The 17629-nt window shown below is 42.6% G+C and overlaps 1 pseudogene; it reads right to left on the minus strand.

Annotated features, from left to right (window-relative positions):
• The window catches only part of LOC137248708 (CCR4-NOT transcription complex subunit 4-like), a 69236-nt pseudogene extending 51860 nt beyond the window's left edge, over nt 1-17376 (minus strand).
• Between the last annotated feature and the right edge of the window lie 253 nt (nt 17377-17629).

Consider the following 17629-nt stretch of genomic DNA (forward strand, 5'->3'; position numbering starts at 1 on the left):
GCTAATTTAAAAGTTTTGCAAGCTGTAATTTCGCAGTCGTTGAAGATATCATGATGAAATTTGGCAGGAACGTTACTCCTATCACTACATATGCTTTAAATAAAAATTAGCAAAATCGGATAACAAACACGCCCACTTTTAAACAATTTCTTTTTAACTCAAATTTTAACAAAAAATTTAATATCTATACAGTATATAAGTAAATTATGTCAACATTGAACTCCAGTAATGATATGGTGCAACAAAATACAAAAAAAAAGAAAATTTCAAAATGGGCGTGGCTCCGTTCTTTTTCATTTAATTCGTATAGAATACTTTTAAGGCCATAATGGATATTACCGATGATAGTGAGATACATCATAATGTAAGGGGCAGTTGTGTACGCATGTTGTTGTTGTTATAGCGATAAGGGTGCTCCCCGAAGGCTTTGGGGAGTATTATCGATGTCATGGTCCTTTGCCAGATACAGATGCGGTACGCTCCGGTAACACAGCACCATTAAGGTGCTGGCTCGACCATCCCGGGAACGATTTGTATGGCCACATTAATCCTATGATGAGCTTGGGGTTGCCAGAGCGTCGTCTGTTAGTGAGACAGCATTCGCCATGGATAGGTGAGGTTGACAACTCGGTTTGGAGAAGCTGTATATTGAGCTGGCAAACCTGAAGGGTTGCGCTACACAGCCCCTTGAATCTGGTATTTTAGTCGCCTCTTTCGACAAGCATACCTACCGCGGGTATATTCTAACCTCCTAACCCGCTGGGGCAGTTGTGTAAGCATCAAGAGCAACGCTGATGACTTTAAAGAAATCACCAATCAAGTTCCATATCTTACGATGTTTAGTGGTTTCCTGGAATGGGTAAAAATGCCACTATTTATGAATGTAAGGAGTCGATATATTACGACTTCTACAAGAATGCCCGACAAGGCACCGACCTTTGTCGGTTCATGCGTACCTCACGTTTACAGGGTTTTCCAATAGGAATCAACAGGCTTCCTCTATTTCTAGTAGCTCTGCACCGGCGTTTGCCAATTCATCCGGTTTTTCATTGCTGTGAGCATACAATCATGTCAGAGTAATCATCGCTGAGTTGTCTGCATTGCGCAGCGCCTGCTAACAGTTATCGACAGCCTGAGAGGACGTATGTTGTGAGTCCAGCGCCAAGAGCGCTGCTTGGCCTTTTAGAATATGCGTACCTCTCGACCGTTTACAGGGATTTCCAACAGGAATCAACAGGCCCTTTCAATTTCTTGTAGCTCTTCTTGAAAGATATTAGCTGAATTAGGAAGATGGATTGAAAGTGCAACTTCCAGTTGTTTGTAGAATACCCGGCACCAACACCGCAGTTCATTTCGGACCAGTCAATAAAGTGTGAGGAGACACTCTCTTCACATTCCACGTCGGCTGACCAATCCGTTCTCGAGGTTACCCTCTCCTTAAAGTTCTTGTCAAAGTTCAATGTGGGCGAAAAACAATTTGTAGTCGAATCTAGGTCGGGTAGTTTTCTTAGCATACCGCTGTGACCATACTGCTTCTCGCTCCAGCATCCAGACTCTCTGAGTCTTTTGGCAGAGGTAGTAGTTGTAAGGCATATGTGGAGCTCCAGTAGCAGCTAGTTGAGGAACACGTCTAACGCCTACACAGGCCGTATGTTGTACTTTGTTTAGCATTACAATGTTGTATTACTAGTCCAGGGTCAGCCACCACACTATCACTCTTAGTGATCTGCTAATTATTCCCTTACACGAGTAGTGGGCGATATACGCCTACCTTATTCTTCTTTCAATATTGACTTTCTGGTTTACCTTGTTGTCTATTACGACTCGAAGGTACTTAACTCTAGTTGAGAGTGAGATTCTGTCTTGCTTGGGTAAATATTGGGGCCGCCCTATGCCACCCAGATATGTAGCCAGTTAAACGTACATTGAACAATTTCATATTACCTGATGTATTAAACATCTGCAGGGTCTCATGTGCAAATCTACCTATTTATTTTAAGTAAACAGATTATTGCAAATATTATCATACGTGTTGTGAAAGCCGAGCATCGATAAAATTTCATGATTACACTCCCTCAATTCCTTTTTGGTCGACCTCGTTAGATTCAAAGATTTTCCTAATTGCTGTTGACTTTATAGTGGAACGCCACATGCACTCATTAATAGTTAAGTGTCCATATATGTGTAATAATATACAGCCGGTATTAAAAGGAAGTATACACGCGTGTAATATAACAATTTTAGTTTTATTTCTTGACAAAAGAAAGTGTAAAAATTGGGGTTTGCGTGTTTGTAAGGGAAGATACCGTCACATCCATGACACAGACTCCGGCTTCGGATAGCAGGTGACTTAAATAAACAACTTGAAGTGTTTGGGTAGTCGAGATATTTCGTTATATTGGAAAACCGTTCCAAGTTAGGCTGACCCCGCCGACTAAGTGGTGCCAAAATATGGTCAGTGGTGCGAAGCTTTGTGAAAAATTCTTCGGAAAGTGCTCCAAGATTGTCAAAAAATATTTTAGAAATAAACACATATTCTTCTGGGCTGCACTTTTAGCAACCAAAGAAAATTTAAGTTTTCAGGGAAGAAAAAAGCAAGAAAAATATGACACTTGTCGAATTGCAATATCATATTCACAGTGAAACTTGGAGCGTATAGGTCATAGAATGGGAGTGTTTAGCCTTATGTGATATTGGAAATTTTGTCTTCGTACTAAGCCGGTCAAAACTAAACAAGGTTTTAGAGAGCATAATCCCCTGTCAGCGCATTTGCGACTCGACAACCACCCCATTGTTGGCAGCCATAATTTTAAAACATCAAAACTCTTGGTTTATTTTGAAACCAGCTTTTACACAAACAACATCAGCTCTGAAATTCAGCGAAGAATCACTCTTGCCAATAAATGCCACTTTGGACTAGGTATGCAATTGAAAAGGAAAGACCTCTCTCGGCGAATGAAAATCATGCTCTATAAGTCACTTATCATACCCGTCCTACTATATGGTGCATAAGCGTAGACCATGAAAACATCAAATGAAGCGGCTCCGGGAGTGCTCGAGAGAAAATTTCTTCGAAAGATTTACGGGACTCTGGCTGTAGGAACTTTACGCAGACAGCAACATAGTCCAGTGAATTATTGAAGCACTGCACTCCACTGAAAAGATTAAGTGCAAAACAATTTAAATTACCTTAGTGTAACAAATTAGTGCCATGTAACTTATAGGAGAAGAAGCAACTTATGCGCCTTATTGGATAGCCATAACCGTTTTAAAGGTTAAGTCCCATTCAAGTAAGAAACAATTTTGACTATCTGAATTTGTTAAAGAATAATAGAATAGCGAAAAATTTAGTTTGGATCAATCATGGGTGTTTTAGTTGTGCAATGATCTTGAACACAATGCGAAGGTTTTCAAAAAAAGGATGGCGTATTATGCCCCAAGTAGTAAGTTCACCCTCCACAGTCACTGCCCCTCAACCCATCAATAATCTATGGGAGAAGCTAGAGAGAAAGATAAAAAAATTCGTAAAAGGACTATTAGATGTAATATCATTACAATAAATAACACAGGCCGACAAAATGAGACCGATTTTTTTGACCATAAACCAGACCATAATTTCCTAAAGGTTTTCGATGTGCTGAATTCAAATCTGGACGCAGAATTGCTCTACCACGTCAGGATTTTGAGATATCCTAACCTATATGTGCAAAAAACACCGTTTTTGCCTATATTTTAAGTAATATATAAACGACAGATTTTTTTTTTAAACACACATAGCATCTTAAAGAAGAAGTCCTTCTCTTACGAATGGCGTTGAGTTTGATCAAATATCTTTTTTTTTCGCTAAGATAGAGTGTTCGGCCTGAGTGCGTCGTAAACCGGCAGTGGGTAGGCGCACAAGGGTCGATCTAGGAGTGGATGGTTCGCTCAAAAGAAATAAATAAGAACACAAAGAGAAATTTCCTCGTTATAATATAATATTTAATTTAGATTGATGGAAAATATACACTGTGGTGACAATATTACCTTGGTGTTTTAAGTGACGATGGTGATCCTTGCGATGTGTGCTGGTTGGCGGTTGATCGAAAAAGAGGCCGGTTATCCCGTTGAGGACAACCGCTAAGCCGCGAAAAAGTCCTCTGGTATTAAGGAGGGGAAAAAAGCCACACACACACCAACCCCCACATATACGTGCATGGGTGCTGACAACCCGCACACACACGTGAATGCGTATGAAACGCATGCATGTGCATGCATGCACACAAATGCGGCGTGAGTGTGGGTGACTGGAAATATTATTAAAACGTTAGGGAGGGGCGCCGTCAATCAGATAAAAGTTAGGCATTGGGCCTAAACATGCCGCCCCCCTTGCGGTACGCAACATCACAGTCCGCCAAGGATCACCGACCGTGAAGAAGAGAAAAAAAAATTAAAAAACTTATAATTAATTATATCTAACTTAACATAATGCCGGCCAGTCCGCCGGCTTGGCGGCACGCAAAATGGTTTGCGCAGGGTGGGAGCTTGGTTGCTGCTGCCTCGGTCATTCACCAATTTTCCCGTTATGGTGTAAGGCGTGAGCCAGGTTTGCCTAGAGCTAGAGATTGCGAAAAGAAGTAAGAATATATACGTGTTCATATTTCTTGCCGTTTATTACAAATTCATTGGAAATTCTATGCTTGTGAATTTTGTATGAAGAAAATTCAATAAAAAATAACTTATTGTAATGATACAAGCTTTTAAAACGCACACCTCCATTGTGAATTCATACAAGTGGCGAATTTTCGATAAAACGTTCACAATAGTGAACGGCGAGTGAGTATTAATATGTAGTCTGATTTTCTGTATACAAATTTAAAGCAAAGCTGATTTGAAACAAATGTGCAATTCATGGCACTTCAATTCAATAACGGCGAACACAAGAAAAAGAAACCTTTCTTCCGTTCTCTGACCCTTCGCGACAGCCGTTCTCCCTGTCAGCTATAATTTGACACGTAGGTATGGCAATGGAAGGATAGAAAGATTTTTCACTTGTACGAAATCACAATGCACACCTCTTGCGACTGTGTACAGCAGAAATTCAATAAAAATAAAAAAGTGTAAAAATTCATGGATTGCGGTCGTTACCGAACATTTTCATGTTAGGCCTTGGTTGTGCCCGAGAGTACCCAACCGAAGATGGTACTCTGAGCCAGCAAAGGGCCAAACGTGGTGGGCAGAATCCCTGGTAGCATTGTTTCGGCATATACGTCTGTCCCTAGTACGAGGCGGATCGGGGCGGATGAATAAAACTGTGGATCCGCCAGACGGAGATGTGCGTACGGGGATGCGATGGCGCTGTCGACGCTGGTCGTGGGGGCCATTCGCCGAAAATTGGACACGACCGCCGCATGGGTTGCAATTCGTTTATTTTGGCCGTGTCTTCCTCGTATACGTAGTAGGCATCCTGCTTGCCCGCCAATGGTGCTGGTAGGGAGTTGGAGCTCCCGGGCTAGCTCATCTGCGATCACGGTGGTGGGGGAGCATCCGTCAATCAAGGCACGGACGAGATGTAGCCGCCCCCAGCTTCTATCTTCACGACCGCGGTGGGTGTGATCGCTACCGTTGGTATCATGGTGGCGGTGGCTGCTGAATGCTGGGCTACAAGCCCTGAACGGAAGGCGGACATGGTGGTGAGCTGCAGCGTGTTGCCTCCGTGGCTGCGATCCTGTGGCTGATGTCGTTGGTGCAGGCGAAGAGGCCTTGTCTCCGCTCTGCGGTCGCGCGGATGTCGTCTCCGTTGGGGGTTCCTGGTTTGCCGGCGAAGAGACCGGGTCTCCGCTCGGCCGTTATATGTATGGCGCTGGGCTGTCGCTGTCCCTTGATGGAGCCGCTTCCTCTCGTGCTGCAGAAGTGGTCGAAATGATTTGGCTGTAGGCGTTATGGTCGGGCGAAGAGACCGCGTCTCCGCTCCGATTCGGCTGGCATCTCGGTTTCGGGGTGGACGAAGAGGTCCAGTCTCCGTTCCAGCATCCGACGCATATAACGAGATTGAGTCGTCTATCCGCTCTCGGGGTGAATCTAGCTCCTCTTCCACTTGGGCGCTCCATGGCTTGGAGCGGGCTTCTCGTAATAGCTGCTCCTCTTCGTCGATTGAGGCGATGTGCAGCATCGTGTGGTGCTTCTCGCCGCACCGTTTGCATCGCCCTTGGCTTGGGCACGCGTTCGAGCGGTGATCAGGCGCCAGACAATTTCCGCAGTAGCTTTCGCGAATGGTTACGTAGAGGCGCTCTTCTGGCCTTTTCGCCCGAAAGGCTGGACACAAGCGGATAGGGTGTCGCTCAAGACACACACGGCATTCCGACAAATAACGCGCTGCGTTCGTGGCAGCATTCCGTTTTAAAGCGGCAAAACGACCCATTTTTCTGAAAGGAGTGAAATAGGTTTCAAGGGGTCGGGTCATTGTCAAAGTGCAGGGGCGAGTGGTCCCTAATTGTGTTGTTGAGATTTGGGATATTTTAGTAGCCCTTGCATAGGGGGCAAACATCTGTAGCAGTATAAAAATATTCATATTTGGCGCACATCATGTGCATGGCCTCTTTCCACGCACGTTATGTGCCTGGGTCTTTAGTGCCTTATTTTGTTTATTTTGTGTCGCCCTGTAGCGTTTTAGTTAGCCACGGGCACACTAGTGCTGCAGAAAAATGAGCATTTACGATTTTTCGGTTCGCACATTCTGGTACCGACCCGGGTAGAAAGTGTATAGTGTGGGTTCTTTTGAGTCGCTGTTATTTGTGTTGTTGGTGCTAAAACCAACAACTTTCCTGCCCGCCGCAAAAAAAAAATGTCTGGACAGCAAAATTGTCTGCCAATAAAGAAAAAATATGATCGTTTTGGAAGAGGGGAGAGATTTATAAAATGTAAAATTTTTTATTTGTTGGTATTGCTCTCCGCTTATTTGTTCAACTTATCCCAAGTACTCTTGTATTCCTGTTTTATTGATGGCCTTTATCAAACGGCACGGTTCCCGAAGGGTATTTGGTTCCGATACCGATTCCTCAGACTCGAGTTTTTGGGTACCCGTTTGCATCTTTTTATGCATCCCTAATATAATGTACATTTAAACTCGGCATATATATGTACATACGTTGGTATAAGTATATGGACAGTCAGTGCACGGACTTTACCGCATTGGTAGGTTTACTAACTTTTCTGACCCATACTCATTTTCTACTACTTCTACTATTTCTGCCGCCAAGACTGAGATTTTGCCAATATTTCAGAATACGTATAGTGCGATCATTTTAAAGTGTCTAATTGCCAAGCCCACCCAACTAACATTAGGAGGGACTACTGATTAAAATCAGTACATTTTGAAAAATTTGTGAAGAACTTAAACAGGAAATAAATTTTTGAGTAGAGAAATATAATGACTGAGTACGCGAATATTTTCTGCACTATTTTTCTCAGTTTTTTTTTTTCTTTTTTGCATAATTTGAACGACAATAAGAAGTTTTACGTAAACGATAACATGCTGAAATTGGTTATTTTGCGGCAGTAATTTTGGTACCTTGGAAAATTGTTGTGGTAGGTAGACGGTTTGGGATGTGATTTATTTTGTGATTTGTTTGTTTTACGATAAATTGGGAATTTTTTGGTACCAATATAAACCGTAGTTATTGTTTTCACGAAACTTCTACTACCATTTTCCGTGCCCAAACATTTTGCCTTTACAAAAGTCCATGCACTGGTAGATATTTACCAGCAGCAAAGACAAAAAAAATTGTGCACATTCATACACACCCGTGTATAGAATACTAATTAATTTTATTTCTTTCTTTTCAGGTTACAAGCGTGGATGGTGATGAGCCTTTGTGCCGGTTGAGGACATGACGGGAATTGCCTAAAGGATAGTATTGCCGGATCCCTTGCCGTCCAATCGTTGCCTAAATTACGTGCGTTGCGATTATTTTGATTAATTTGATGTGCTGGCATTTCATTAAAATTTGGTATTTGGTGGCGTGACGATTGTAAATGTGAGTCCCATGCATTAAAAACGGATAAATGTTGAATATCATTTGTATGTAATCTGTTGCCAGCCATATTTAAGAATGGAATCACTTTACTATTATTTAGCTCACGGGGGGGATTCAAGCCAAATGCATTCACATAGATAAAACCTGGTGGTGGCATGCGTGCTCGTGGTATATTATCTATATTAAATTGTGGTTGATGTTGATGCATTATGTTTGTATCTGAAGCTACTCGGATATTATTTATATTCGGTTTAGAATGCTGTGGTTTAGCGACTTTATTTCCATAAGCTCAGCCAAACCTCTTTGAGTTTCCGTGAAAGGATCGAAACCAAGCTCATCGCCGACGAAGGTATTTTCGTTTCGAAGGTATTCGTTTTGCATTCTGTTATGTTGATTTTTTACCAATGAATGCTGTTGTTGTTGCTGTTGTGTCTGCAATGTGGGATGGGGTTGCTGAAGCGTCAACACAGCATCAATTTGACCATGAGCTCTATGTTTTTCTTGTTGTTGCTGCTGATGTAGATAGAGCTGAGCGCTGCATAAACTGATAAGGATTGGAGCTATTTTCCAAAATGTGATTATTTCCGTTCCCGACTTGTGGGTCATGTTGTTGCAATTGTAATTGTTGATTATTTGAAAATCGAAGAATTTTGACATATTTATTCCATACAGATTTTGACTCATAAACAATTCAGCATGTTCCAAAAGTTGTCAATGGTGATTGGCCAATATCCGTTAGACCAGCAAAATGAGGTTGTAAGCCACCGGGTGGTACATTTTGTTGAGATAAAGGTGCAATATTTGAAAATAAACTATTCTGTTTATGCATGTCAAGTAGGTGTGCCAATTCTTTTCGTTGATGGGGATGTATGTGTTTTAACTATTCTGAAGGGAGATCAAAAGTACTCTTGATGTTTCCCTTGATGCATTTCATCTTTCGCAAAGCTGGCCTCTGGATCGCCCAACTCATGTAGATACATACAATCGCCTTTGGGACATACTTGATTTTTCATAAAATGGCTACAATATTTTGTTGTTCCCAAACTAGTTTTGATTAGCCTGCCATCTATTATTATATTGCGTGTATTAACACTCTGTATAGCTGTGAGAGCATCATTATTTTGCACATATGTAACATAAGCTGATGCGGATGGCCCTTGTACGCCGGCATATGCGGTGCTCGGATTTAGCACAACTTTATGTATTTTGCCATATTTCCCAAAGTACTCATGTTTCTTGAGCACCTCAGCATCGGCTAATCGTGGCGGCAGGCCAACAACAAATACTGGATTGTTTTTGAACCACTCTTACATTTGATAAATGCTTGCGATTCTCAGTAACGCCTACCTTTTGTTTACGTTTCTGATCGCGTTGCTTTATCAGTGACTTAAAAGAAAGTACTTGCTCTGGAGTCAATGGTGTAAAGTCCGCAGGATTTTCCGTATACTCTTTTCGACATGCTGGACACAGTTTATTCTCATCCGCACGTATCCTATGCCAGCAGAATCGGAAAATTTGGTAACCACATGTACATGGATAGAAGTTTAACTCGTCAACTTCCAAAGGTTCCATACAGAGGGGACATTCAACAAGGTCTTCGTTATTTCCCTTATCGAATGTCAACAAAGTTTTAAGAGTCCAAAATCTAGCAAAGATGTGTTAGCTCCAACGAAGGTTAAAGTTTTTGAATAAACTCCTTTTACTTATTTAGGAAGAGCCAGGTGTTAGTTGGCAAAGTTGCTGCGCCGCAATATCCTGGTGTCTTTGCAAACGGAATTATGTTGGTTGGTGGAGAAATACGTAAAACCTAATTTTCTTCACAGAGACTGTAGGAGCTAAAATTGCAGAGAAAGGGTAAATTGTAGAGCGAAATGAAGACAAATCTTAATTGAAACAATATATATATTTCCACTTGTGCGATTTTTTGCTAAATATTTCGTAAATTGAGAAAAGTTATGTCGGGTTGGTCATTCTTTCAGAAATTGTTTGAAGAATGCCATACGTTAGAATTTTATTCAAAATGTACTATCTCAAATTTGTTGCCAAACCTTCCAATATGAGCATAAGTGCAATGCGTTTGGTCATAAGAAAAGATTAATGAAAATGAGATGAAGCGCTCTTCAATCTAACTCTAATCTGGGGCGGTTTTGTGACAAATCTTAACTCGGGAAATTTTGACAAATTCCTGGCGGCCTCGTGCCGTTGGCCGCGTGTATTCAAATTCTGTGGCAGACAACGGATCTGCGTAAGGGTTCTGATGTCATCGCTCGGGGTGAGCGAGTGACTTGGGGTTTGATTTTGAATATTAAACATAAGTATTTTGTGGCAGATGGGGGATCTGCGCGAGGGCTGTTCTGGTATCCTCGTTATGGGATAACCAGTGAGTGGGATGATTTTTTTTTTTTTTTGAAAATTTAAAAATTGAATGGGCCGGAGAGTGCCTTTGGTTTCGGTGGCAGATGCGGGTTTGCATAGGGTTGTTGGCCTCGTTCGGGGTGAACGAGAGCTGGGGTTGATTTTTTTTTTTTTTTTTCGGAACGGAGGGATGTGGGGGAACGGAAGGATTGTTAAGAGGAACTCGTGGTCCTCTCACAATCTATCTCCGTAGGAAGAAGGATCAGTTTGACCAAAGGTCGTCTGACTTGACCCTTCTCGGTTATGAGGTCGACTACACGTACTCGGTTATCTTCGACGGGGTGTACGTTGATTACTCTACCTAGCCTCCACTCGTTGGGAGATAAGCTGTCCTCTTTGAGGACAGCGAGGTCTCCCACTTTTATATTTTCTTTGGGATGCTTCCACTTCACACGTTTTTGAAGTTCGGATAGATATTCCACCTTCCATCGTTTGCACGCCTCAATGCGGCACAAAAGTGTTTGGAACTCCTCCATAGTATACTTATGGGGAGACGCGACCTTTTTGAAGTGGCTTTTGAAGCTCTTCACTCCCGCCTCCCACAAGCCGCCCATATGTGGCGCGCCGGCGGGAATAAAATGCCAAGTTAATGATTGATGGCTATACCTGGAGACTGTTTTGTCTCGGCTTTCTGCCAGGAAGGCTTTGAATTCCGATCGTAGAGATCTGGAAGCTCCGACAAAATTTGTACCATTGTCGGAGTAGATGTTCTTCGGACATCCTCTTCTCGCGATAAAACGCGAGAAGGCTGCGAGAAAGCATGGGGTGCTGAGGTCACTAGTGGCCTCTAAATGAATGGCCTTAGTGGAGAAACAGACAAAAAGGCATACGTAGCCTTTTGACAGTCGACATCCTCTACCGCGGTAGCTTTTGAAGTCGAAAGGCCCCGCAAAGTCTAACCCGGTATTGCTGAACGCGCGGGTAAAGGTAGTCCGTTCGCAGGGAAGGGTACCCATAAGTTGGGACTGTGCCTGCTTTCGATGAATAATGCAGGTTTTGCAATTGTGGATGACGGCTCTGATCATGGTCTTGACATTCGGTATCCAGTATTGGGTTCGGATGAGACGGAGCATGAGCTGGTTCTCGCCATGAAGGGAGGCATTATGAGCCATCATAACTGTAAGGCGAGACAGCCTACAATTGTACGGCAAGATGATCGGATGACGCTCGTTGTATGACATGTCTTTTGATGCCCCTAGACGCCCCCCTGTTCTAATAATGTCATCTTTGTCGATATATGGGTTGAGTGACAGTATTTCACTCTTTCGGTCGATCGGTTCCCTATTTTTCAATTTTAAATATTCTGTACCGTAAAACTGTTTCTGGCAGACTCGTATTAATGATTGAGTCGTTGCCTTAATCTCATCGGCTGAGATTATACACGCTTTTTCGTGGAACGAGGCTTTTGTTCTTGGATGAGTTCTTTTATAAAACCTCCTAACATAGGATAGAACCTTAAAAGCCCTGGGTAAATTTGAAAAACGGTAGAGAATATCTACATGATCTACCCTTGTCGTGGCATATGTTTGTGCCCTCTTCTCCTCAACGGACGTTTTGTATTCGATCTCTTGTGCTGGCTAGTGAGAATTGTCTTCTTGCAGCCAAGAAGGTCCCTGCCACCACAACGAATTGTTGACCAACTCTGATGCAAGTAGTCCTCTGCTTCCTAGATCCGCTGGATTGGATTCCAAGTCCACGTGAAGCCAGTCCTTGCTACCGACCATATCGATGAACTTAGTGATTCGGTGTGCGACGAAGGTTGACCAGGAACAGGGCGGCTTTCTTATCCATGCTAGTACGATGGTTGAATCCGTCCAGAGGTGAACTTTTGCTGATCCCAAATGAATTTTTCGGAATATTGATTCCATGATTTCTGCAAGCAGCACGGCGCCGCAGAGTTCTAAACGTGGTAGCGAGATGGTTTTCACTGGAGCTACTCTGGTTTTTGCTAAAAGTAAGTGTATGAAAACCTGATCGTCACTTTTCACGCGCATGTATACCGCTGCCGCATATGCTTTCTCGGAAGCGTCACAGAAGCCGTGGATTTCTATGTCGTCTTCCGGTGAAAAATTTACCCACCGCGGTATCCTAATGTTATCTATTTCGCTATAGCGTTGGGTGAAATTTTCCCACCGTTCTAAGGTAGTTGGGGAGACAGGTTCATCCCAGCCGGTGCCCTCTAACCAGATGTTCTGCATTAGTATTTTTGCTACTATGACCATTGGTGCAAGCCAGCCTAAAGGGTCGAAAAGTTTGGCTATAGCGGATAGGATTGCGCGTTTGGTGATGATCTCGCCATTCTCTAAAACTCCTGCGGTGAAGTAAAACATGTCTGAATGCGCGTTCCATCGTATTCCGAGTGCCTTCACCGAGCTAGCCTCTTCGAACGCTAGGAAGTCCTCGCTGAGTAGATCCGTTTTGGGGATGTCCTGAAGGATTTCCTCACAATTTGATGTCCACTTGCGCAATGGAAAGCCAGCTGAGTGTAATGCATCGCGAATTTCGTTTCTTGCTTTGATAGTTGACGCTATTGTATGCCCTCCCGATAAAACGCCGTCGACATACATACTTTCGCGTAATATACCCGATGCTATTGGGTGGGTATTTTCTACATCATCAGCCAATTGTAGAAGTGACCGTATCGCGAGGTAGGGGGCGCAGTTTACACCAAATGTGACAGTCTTTAGTTCGTAAAGACTGATGGGTTCGTTGGGGGATGTTCGATGGACAATTCTTTGAAATTTGGCGTGATTATCGGTCACCCAAATTTGCCTATACATCTTTTCTATGTCACTATTAAAGACAAAGCGATACAGTCGCCAACGTAAAATTAAAATAGGCAAGTCTGCTTGGAGTACTGGTCCTGGGTGGAGTATGTCGTTTAGACTAATGCCATTTGCTGTAGGACTTGACGCGTTGAAGACGACGCGCACCTTGGTGGTGGTACTTTCCGCCTTTACAACGGCGTGGTGGGGCAGGAAATAATTATCCGAATCGTCGGATGGTACATTATTTTTAATTTTTCTCATATGTCCAAGCGTTTCGTATTCGGATAACACCCGAACATACTCTTTCCCTAACTCTTGGTTTTTCAGTAATCGCCCCTCATTTCTGAAGAATTGTGAACATGCGCGCTTTAGGGACGGTCCTAATGCAATCTTCTCAGGGTAATCCTGCCTGAATGGTAGCGAAACTGTATATCTTCCACTTTCATCACGTTTTGTTGTGTCCTTAAATAATTGTTCACAATACCTTTCTTCTTCATTAAGCATTTTGTTTTTGGGAACATTTTCTACCTCCCAGAAAGCTTTTGATTGGTTGTCCAACGCAACCTCGTTGTAGAATGACATGATGCTCTTCGTTGGACTCGGTGCTTTGATGCGACCGGTTAGTATCCAACCGAACACTGTCTCTTGGGCCAAAAGTGTATTTAGTACATTCTTTTTCAGACCGCTCAGTATAATTTGGGGATATATGTCTCCTCCAAGTATGAGGTCTACGTCTTCGTTGATGTAGAACCTCTTGTCTGCCAAAACCAAGTCTGGGAATGCCTGCATAGTCATGACGTTGATATGGCAGGATGGAAGATTCCCAGTGAGTTTGGCTAGGACTAGAACGGGTGTAGTCAGGCTGAAGCAGGCATCCACTGGTGAACGTAATTCAATTTTGGATGCCTCTTTAACCTGAGCTGACACCGCATTTGTGATGCCTGAAACTCGGGCATGCATTTTTCTCGCTGGCAAATTGATTCTGCGTTTCAGTCTTTCAGTTATGAAGGAACATTCAGACCCTGAATCAATTAATGCCCGTGCGGAGAAGTCGGTACCATTATGGCGAATGTGTACGCGAGCAGTTCCTAATAGCACGCCTGTGCTGGAATTGGCATGACAGGATTTTACATTCTGGTTCGCAGATTGTCGCGCCTGTGCCGAAGTTGTTGGGGTATTATCCGCATCTTTGAAAGGATTGCGTACAGCCGTGTGCTGAGATGTATCCGCATGCAGGAGCGTGTGGTGACGAGAGTGGCATTTGGAACAGTTGTAGGAACTGGTGCACTTTGTCACGGTGTGTCCTGGGGATAAGCAATTCAGGCAGCCACTTGTGGATTTTATAAATTTAATCCATTCTACTGGGGTTAACTCGCAGAAGCGTGAGCAGTTGCGTAATCTGTGTTCAGGGGATTTACACATTTTACAAATTGATTTTATTGTTTGTTTGGATACTTTCGTTTGAAAAGCACCAAGTCTTTTCGTAGGGGTTTCTGACGATTGTCGCGACGCATTTTGTTTTTGCACTTTCGAAGTGGCATGCCCTGTAAAACCAGACACTGTTTCAAGTGTCTGAAACCGATTAGACAGGAATTTATCCATATTCTCCCACTTGGATATGTCCATTTTATGGTCTATACTTTGCTCCCAAAGAGCCAGCGTGCTCTCTGGTAACTTGGTTGAGCATAGATAGGTCAGGATTGCATCCCAATTGGAAGTGTCAATTTTGTGGCATTTGAGGGACGAAATACAATTATTTATATCATTTTGCAGCTTTTTTATTGAACTGCCACACCCACTCTCTACCTTTTTTAAGTTAAATAAAATTTGTAGTTGTGTGTTAACTAAGATACGTTTGTTTTCGTATCTTTCACACAAGTTTTTCCAGGCCATCCCGAAACCTTCATTTGTGAGAGGGCATTTTTTAACGATATCTTTTGCTTCGCCCTGCGTTTTGTTGTTGAGATGGAATAACTTTTCCACCCCTTTCAAGCTGGAATTGTTTATATAAATTGCCGTGAAAAGGTCGCGAAAAGTTGGCCAAGACAGATAATCCCCTTTAAAAACTTCCGTGTCGCAAGCAGGGAGGCGAATTTTATGCGCATGAGGTTCTTGCTCAGGGTTGACGTTCTTGTCCGCTAGGCATCGCATGTAGATTGCGTATGCTGCTTTTTGCTTTTTTCTTACCGCCATAACGCCATCCCCTGACACCTCCTCAGATCCTAGTAGCGAATCAAACGCAGACTTTACGTTCTTCCACAAGGACCGCAACTCTTCCTGCTGTATCGCAAGGGTGTGTTTGCTATGGTCGCTTTCCGGAATAAGGCTGTAATCTGTATCAAACTCTGCGATTAATTATACCAGTCTGATGTAGGTTTCCATGGTCTTATTTGAATTTATTAAAGAAATAATTGCTGATTAGAGAAATGGAACGATTTTGAGTAAAAATACCTGCCCAGCCGTAAATAAACACTACTGAAAGTCGAAGCTTTATTATTTCTTTTTATATTGCAGACTTTTTGTCTCGGTAGCGACAACAACAGAGGTTTATTTTTCAACTTATTGTCACAACAGGGACAACAAGAAGGATTTATTTTTGGACTTATTGTCACAGCAGCGAAAACAGCAAAAGATTTAATGTACAAATTTTTGTCTCAGCGGCAACAACAAAAAAGGGGACCACTCGCCACCTCCACAAATAATGGGTGTATTTTTGAAGAAGTGAAAAAATGCGTACGATATTGCAAAACAAGCGCCAAAAAAAGTGTAAAGAGTGTTTAAAAAGTGAAGTGAGCACCGGATTAATTAATTAAATTGAACTTAATTTCGTGTTTGTGAAATTAAAAAAAAACAACAACAAAAACCTATTTAGTATGGTGCGGAAAGTGAGGTTAGGTTACCCTCTTCCTTGTGTTGTGTCTGGAAAACCTTACCACTGGTGGGGGGATAGACCAGATAATCACAAGGACTGAAATAAAGGCTAACGAACCGAGTGATTTAACCTTTGAAAATAGAAAATAAATTGGTGCTCACTAAATCACTTCACTGTTTTCACTTTTTTCACCCCGGCTCGAAGGACCAATGTTCGGCCTCAGTGCGTCGTAAACCGGCAGTGGGTAGGCGCACAAGGGTCGATCTAGGAGTGGATGGTTCGCTCAAAAGAAATAAATAAGAACACAAAGAGAAATTTCCTCGTTATAATATAATATTTAATTTAGAGTGACGGAAAATATACACTGTGGTGACAATATTACCTTGGTGTTTTAAGTGACGATGGTGATCCTTGCGATGTGTGCTGGTTGGCGGTTGATCGAAAAAGAGGCCGGTTATCCCGTTGAGGACAACCGCTAAGCCGCGAAAAAGTCTTCTGGTATTAAGGAGGGGAAAAAAGCCACACACACACCAACCCCCACATATACGTGCATGGGTGCTGACAACCCGCACACACACGTGAATGCGTATGAAACGCATGCATGTGCATGCATGCACACAAATGCGGCGTGAGGGTGGGTGACTGGAAATATTATTAAAACGTTAGGGAGGGGCGCCGTCAAGCAGATAAAAGTTAGGCATTGGGCCTAAACATAGAGCAATTTAAAGTTTATAAATTACTACTACTGCATCATACCTACGTTAATTCAGTGGTTTTTCAGCTATAGGAAAATTAAAAAATTTATGTTATTTATGTGCCTCTCTCATCCCAGAAGATGTCCTTTCCCTCCACCTCTCCGTAATTCTATCCCCTTGCCACTCTCTTTACCTCCCTTTCTTCGTTTTCACCTCCTTCTCTCTCTCTCTTTATCTCATAAACAAAGAACGAACACGATTTTTCCAAAAAGACCCAACTGCATCCACTTCGCAAAAAAAAGTATCGCAACCTTCCCAAAACACTGATTATTTACAAAAATTTTAGCAAACCGCAAAATGAAAAAAATTTCTCCACGGGGATGCAATGTTCTGACCATTATACTCCCTCATAGGGGGTAAATCACCCAAAGGTTGGCCTTCGCTAAAAACCTTTCTGAGCATCGACCTTAGGTTACTAAAGTTTTGCCACCATGGATGGAAGATTTTCTTGCTCCAAGAGATAGTACCGGTAATTTTGAATGCTACCTGATATCGTTTTTCCAGTGAACTTACCTTGCCATCCAGATTTGTGAAGTTTGGATGGCTATCATGTTTCTGCAGAGCCTATCGCTGACTACCTTATTAAATAGCCTCCATAATTTATGTTTTGGATTGCTGTGGCTGCCTTATCCCCAAAAATACCGCTTAAATTAAGATTGAGGTCTATTCTACAAGAAAAATGCTTAATAATGCAAACAAAACTTGCTCTTGCGCTCTCCTCACCATGTCTCCCAAACTAGTCTTCGCCACACAAAAGAAACTATAACCGTGAATAACACTTTATTGTGTCCTAAGTGCATGCAA

This window comes from Eurosta solidaginis, chromosome 4 (genome assembly GCF_040869045.1).
Source record: "Eurosta solidaginis isolate ZX-2024a chromosome 4, ASM4086904v1, whole genome shotgun sequence".
Classification (NCBI taxonomy): Eukaryota; Metazoa; Arthropoda; class Insecta; order Diptera; family Tephritidae; genus Eurosta; species Eurosta solidaginis.